Below are 7,029 nucleotides of genomic sequence, written 5' to 3' on the forward strand. Positions count from 1 at the left end.
GAAGGAGATTTCACCACCTCCCTAGGTAACGCATTCCAGTGTTTCACCACCCTCCTAGTGAAAAAGTTTTTCCTAATATCTAACCTAAATCTCCCCCGCAGCTTAGTTTAGGGTGTGACATTCCTCTGGTGTTATCTGGACCAGCGATCTGCTAGGTCATTCCAATCCTTGACTCTGGGAGCCAGCCTTACCCTGCTCTGCTGTGAGAGAGAACCCCCACTCCCGGCCCGTTCACGCACAGCCTCTGGCATGTAAGCTGCTCCTTGGATTGTGCAACCAAATGGCACTAGCCAATATGTCTGGTCCCAGACACAACCTTAGGAACCTTCATCTTGCAGTGTCCAATTATGCCCGCTGGACACTGCAAGCTTATATGAGTTCGTCAATTTAACAAAAAAATTGATATGTACTGGGCTTGTTATCCCAAGGGGAGTCTCTGTCATGCTTCAAACCAAATGCACTGCTTCAGGTAGAAGAAACAAACAGATTTATTAACTACAAAGATAGATTTTAAGTGATTATAAGTCAAAGCATAACAAGTCAGATTCAGTCAAATGAAATAAAAGCAAGGGAAATATTACAATTACTTTAGAATATCATTGAGCTATTGCCCATGAGTCCACCTATCATGCCAGGAAAGTGCCTGAGACTTGGACCTTCTCTCTAAATGCAATTAAGGACTGGCAGAGTACCCCCACTCCTGAACATGTTGGAGCTATGATGCCTCCTGCTCCAGAATTGAAGCAAGATGATGAACCATGCCAAGAAATGGAAGCAGGACCTGACAATGGACTAGTGATAAATTGTGAATGTCAGTTTATGTATAATAATGTATAGGGCCAAATGATACCTGTAGTAGTGAATTTAACCAGTTTTACATTACCGCAGCAGCTCTGTCTTGCAAAATGTGTGCATTTCTATATGCAAATGTTAGCAAAAGTGGTGTAGAAGTTCAGACAATCAGTAGGTGGGGTCAAATTGGAGGAAATTTGGTGGCCTGAGAAGGGAAAGAGTAAGGGAAAGAGAGATAAAAGAGATGTAGGAACAGTACTAGTTGGGGTGTTGGGAACATCAGCATGGAATCATATGGATGTCACAGTATTGTGGGAGGAAAACCAAAAAAATGAGAAATCAATTATGGAACTTGTTAACAAAGTTAAATAAGCAACAGAATGAGGATATAGGAGAGGTTTTAAAGGGTGTTCAGGATGTGAGGATAACAAAACAGCTGTGTAGGGAATCAATGAAATGGGAAAACTCATGAACAATCCTAATGTAAGCAGAATCTGAATGAGCTCTCCACTGACATCTAGTGGTGAGCTGTGGAAAAAGACTTCAAAAGCTGATCTTGTTTGCATGGACACACCCACCCTGCCTAGGTGCTCAGCATGATGGGATTGCTTGCCCAAATGATCACTTGTGGCTGGTGTTGGATCCCCAGTCTCCATGTTACTGGGGCAGGAGTAATAAAGGGTTGTTATCCTTGTTGTGTGAACCAAGGGCAGCAGAATGGTACCTTGCATACCCCGATGGAGGGACTCACCCTCAACCGAATGGACTTGCTAGGCTGGGGATATGGGTTGAGAGCGGGTGGGGATAGGTACTTGTACCTGGTGGTGTGGGGTGGGACTGGACTGGATGGGACTGGATTAAGGGTCTTAGACACCATTTGACCCTTCCTTTCTCCATGGTATAATAAAAAAGCTAGTTTAGACTCAACTGAGAGTCTTGTTACATACTGCAGAGCTGAAATCATGGATACCTAATACTTAGACCTACTTTGGGACAGTGTCTCTATTACAAGAGACTGCCCAGTGTGCACCAGCAGTGAGGCTTCCCCACAAACAGCTGCAATCATGAAGAGCTGTATTAAGTGTGGGGGGCCTGAAGACATCTCGGCGAGTGGCCACCTGGCAGAGAGGCACAGCAAGTGGCCAGCAGGGTGGCTGGCGGAGAGGCATGGCAAGTGGCCAGCAGGGTGGCTGGTGGAGAGGCGTGGCAAGCGGCCAGCAGAGAAGCTGGTGGAGAGGGCCAGAGCAGAGCCCCACAGAGGTGTGGTAATCAGCCTTTGGGGTGACGAGCGAGTGCCCCAGCAGTGCAGCATGTAAGGTTCCTCCACACAGGGTGGGAGGTGAACTCTGCGGATGAACCTCTGAACTCTGGGGCTGCACTAACCAAGGACAGCAACTGTGAGTACAGAGAAGGGACAGGCACATTAAAGGGACTTTTGGGTTACTGGACTTAAGAACCTGAGGAGGAAAGGACACCGCCCAACTTACTTGGGGGTGAGTCTTTTGCTCATGGTTTGTGTTTATGAACCCTAGTTGCGGTGTTTTCCCAAATTAATGCTGAGTTACTTCCTTCCTTTTGTTAAAAGGTTTTGCTACACTCAGACTCTGTGCTTGCCAGAGGGGAAGTATTGCCTCTCAGAAGCACCCAGGGAGTGGTGTGTAATTGTCCCAAGTCACTGGTTGGGGCTTGAGCTGGTTTTGTGTTGTATTGTTGAAAAGGAACCCTAGATACTGAACCCGGCCCTTGTTGCTGCTGGCTCCACCCTGGCTCCACCTGGCTGAAGTGTTACACTAATATAGCAAAGGTGAATTACCTGTTTGTGGTATGGCAGCTTCCTGATTCAGAAGCTACTGGTAGGACTAAAGGAAATTCAAGGCAGGGAAATGCCTGGATTCATAACCAATAAGATGCTTGCACAATGGACAAAAATAAGAGTAGATTGGTGCAGGGCACTACTCATGGCTCTGTTATGCTGGTAAAAGGTGCAAGCTTGATGAAATATGGATTCTTCCTAGCAGTACCAGGACTAAGTGGGGCAATGAGAGTGTATAGTATCCAGGCATGTTGGACCCTAGCATCATGGGTTATATTTTAAAGGAATGTGTCACTCATCCTCTGATCATGGTAAGGATGGGGGTGGGGAGAGGGGGAATGTCTGGAGAGCCCCAGATACTTCATGTTGGTCCAAGAGGCATGGCACCTGGCTACGTCATTGTGACTGCTGCAAAGTGCATTACTGGCATGTGGGTTCACCTTGGATGAATAAAACCCAAAATTGTACAGTACAGCTGAGGCAATGGGGACAAAGTCAAGCCAAAGCTGCAAAGGCTGGAGAAGGCAAATATTGGGTAACCTCATGGATCAGACACTTCCAATATGGGACGCAAACATGCAATTGTGACTGGCCAATGTTCTGTTTAGTTCTAAGCACGGTTATCCAAATAGGGGATGAGGTAATTTTTCCAATTCCCCAGCATGTGATCCACAGTGTATTAGTTGATGCCTTTCTCACTGGCACTGCCCAAGACTCTGTGGGACAGCTAAGCTGAGTCATGCCACCATTGCATTTAAATGTGCAGGCTTTAATGAGCAGACACCCAGAACATTTGTTGACCTTAAAACAGGAGAGTCAAAATACTCAACGTGACCTAAATACAATGGGAAATGCTCCTGGTGGGGGTTAGTGTGCAATATTGGGGAACATCCCTGGCTACGCATGATATCAGTGGGCTTTGTAATTGTGCAAGCCATACTAGTAGTGGTAAGTGCATTGCTCTGGAAGGTTAGGAGCTTGGCGAGGCAGTGGGAAAGACAAGAGATGTACATGACATACAGGCATCCATGAACTTTAGAAAGGATCCTATGGCTTTATGGTGGGGAGCTGGGAGCAAAGGCATATTGAGGGCCCATAGACACCTGCTCTGAAGTTTTAGAGTCTGTTCTGATAATGTTTAACAGCGTAAACATAAGTAGGACTGCTCATGCGTCAGAAATTGCTGAGTATCATGTTTGTGAGGAAAAGAGAAGATCATGTAACTAAAAAGCTAGAAAAGACCAGTCTGAATTAACATTAAATCTGTCCTGACGGAGGAGAGTTAACAGGGAAATGAGAGACCAACGTACATATATGAAAAGATTAAAAAGTTATCCCTAAGTGTGTGTAACAAAAGGAGGTAGAAGCTGCCTTGTCCGGTGCTGGAGGCGGCTGCGATGAGATCGTCCTGATGAGCTTCCTACTTGTAAGTAACTGATCAACACTTGCTGAGTCTTTTGCCTTAAAGATCTGTTAGACCCATCTCAGTGCAGCAGTTTTAACCCGTAATTGTTTGGTTTCATCTCTTATGGGATCTCTTATGGGAGTGACCACTAAGGGGCACTCTACCCCCGCATGTGGGATCGTCCGAGCTGGTTCAGGAATAGCGAAGGTGGTGAGGAGTGCGCCATGCCTTCAGAGCGCGCGCCATGTAGCTTGATGATCCAGAGATCACTGAGTAACCACAACCCCCCCTCTCCAGTGCTAGTTCTTTCATCCTCTGACCAGAGAACGCTCCTTGATCCAGGTGGCCTCTTGTGGCTGGTTTGGCAGCCAAAAGCATTTTCCCTGCCAGGACTCTCCTTTTGGACAGATACAATAATACATAGATCTTCCCTGGTGCCTTTCATTGGAGGATCTCAAAGCACGTTGCATCCGTTGATTAACTCTCCTGCAGAATCCTTACAGGAAAAGACCTATAGAATTTGAATAGGGATGAATCCGGTAGCATTCTGTTGAAATTCCACAGCATCCTGTGAGATAAAGTAGTGTGTGGTGTCTGATAGGTTTTTTAATCATTCTGGAGCTGGGATATACAGCCATTCTCTTACGTCCCATAGGGTGGAGGAGGAAGGACTTGGAAAGGGGCCTTCGGTATCATAGATGGATAGAGAAACTCCGCAAGGCTTCCTTTGCAGAGCTCTCCATCGCGATGAAGGGAGCTATGAAATTCTGATGCTTTTGTTTTCTGTCTGCTGCACCTGTAAACGTTTCTAAGAATGCTGCCCGGCTACAGAAACAGCAGCCTCATTGTTGGTAGAAGTGACATGTGCCCCGCGCTGTCTCCTGCAGGCTCGACTTCCATTCTTTCTCTTCCTGAATCTACAAGAAAAGCCATGTGAGGCGCACGGCTTGCTCTTCTGTGCATGGGAAACAGCACCCGCGCATTGGCCTTTGGGAGGAAAGGATTCAGGAATGGAGGACCAGGGGTGTTGACTCCCAACCCTGCCCTCCCTTGGGGATCCCAGGGATCTGTGGGGAAGGACAGCCCCCCCCCAAGGGAGGGGATTGCCTGACCTGGGCCCCTATTGGCTGCTCTTTCACTATTCACCCCTTCGGCAAGAATTCCCCTGCTGTCACCAATGCTTTCAGAGAGGAGTGTGCTGGTCGGGGTGGCTGATGCATGCTTCTGGGAAGGAGCCACTGCATCCTAATCACACAGAGTGCCAGGGGATGACAAGTTTCATGGGACCCCCCCAGAGCATGGGGAAATGTTTTTTTGCTTCCACTCCTGCCATTCCCACCCCCTTTCACTTCTACCTCTCGCCATGCAGAGCAGCACAGTGTTCCTCCCAGGCCCGCAGTTCACTCTGGGAAGCATGAATGACTGAGTTTCCAGCAGCACACACCTCCAGTCTAGGTCTCCTGGCAGGCCTGAATGTACGGGCCTGTCTCCCTGTCAAAATCAATACAGCACGGGAAATTGTCTCGTGGACCCAAGTGGCAGACTGGCAGTTGCAGGAGTTCCAGGAATCCTTTTATGTCACTTTCCATCAGAAAAGGAATCTCAAGGTTGGATTTTTGACTGGGGAAATGGAGCTCACCTCTATGAGAGGCAAAAATTGCAAACAAGTCCCTGGCCAGCTAATCATTTTGGGCCAGAGATGAGCCTTGCTGCATGTCATAGGCTTTTTGGGCAGTGACTTCCTCCCCTGTGTTTGTACAGTGCTGAGCACAGTGGGGCCCTGATCTTGGTTGGGTCCTAGATTAATAAACCTGATTAATAATAATGTCCTGGATGGCACAAACTAGGAGATTCCTTATCAGAGGAGAGGAACAGCCAAGGTCCCAGCAAACTGTCAACATTTCTCTACTCACCAACATTTCTGATAGCATAATCAATGCTGCCAACTTTTATGGAAGTCATGGGGGATCTAGTGTTTGTCTTAAAGTCCCAGCTGCTGGAGTCTCGTGATTATGTGAGAATCTTGACTTTCTTTTTTTTTTTTTAGTAAGGTTTCAACCCCCATCATTGCAGAGAAAAGATGGAAAAACAATTATAAACCCTAAATGCTCAAATATCTGAAGGCAAATAAAAAGAAACCCAAATTTATTATTTTTTAAAATCTCATGATATTGGGGGCACGATGACTCGTGATTTTTGAATGTGCGGGGTAGTGCTGGCCGTTTGTAAATACTGGGATTACATTATAACCCCACACATACAGCGGATCAACGGTTTTCAAATTTTGATGAAATGTTCAATCCGTGGTTTCTGCTCAGAGTCTTCTATAGAGCAGCTCTTCACCCTGGGATCCAAGAACTGTTTGATTAGATGGGATCAAGGAGGGGATTGATGGTATTTTCATTCCGCAGGTTTAGAAAAGGAACACATTTGTGTTTATTCCAAAATGGGAATGCATTTTTTAAATAAAAAATATGCATTTTTGAATTTTTCCTACCTCCCTTTGGCTTCCCTTTTCCCGCACTGTGCCCAATTACCCACCTGCTTTCTCTAGTTTGCCACTGAAAAAAGGAGCCAGAAGGAAGGAAGGGAAAAACAATAAACCAAACAAAGCAACTAAATTTTTCCATTTTTTTCTAATTTTTACTAAAAAGAAAACAAATTTTTTTTTTAATTCTTGGGGTGAAAATTTACAACTTTGAAAAAAAGGCTCTTTTTAAAACTCTTCTCTTCCCCCGAAAAAGAACGGTTTGTTTGAAAAGTTTGCACCACTTCGGTGCGAGATGCAAATGGCTGATGAACTCTCACAGTGACCAAGTTTACTTTGGCAGAGTCCAACCCGCCCAATTATTTTTGGAATTGAGATGAAATTAGTTCAGCCATGGCAGGGCAAGAAGAGGTGCTGGCAGCTGGCTAGAGCCATGTCTGACTTCTGGCTGGCAACAAGCTTAACCTGTTACTGTGCACTGAGCAAAGCAGGTGAGTCCCAGCCCACCACACAGAGCAGCTGGGATCTCCG

The sequence above is a fragment of the Lepidochelys kempii genome, chromosome 3 (assembly GCF_965140285.1).
Source record: "Lepidochelys kempii isolate rLepKem1 chromosome 3, rLepKem1.hap1, whole genome shotgun sequence".
NCBI lineage: Eukaryota > Metazoa > Chordata > Testudines > Cheloniidae > Lepidochelys > Lepidochelys kempii.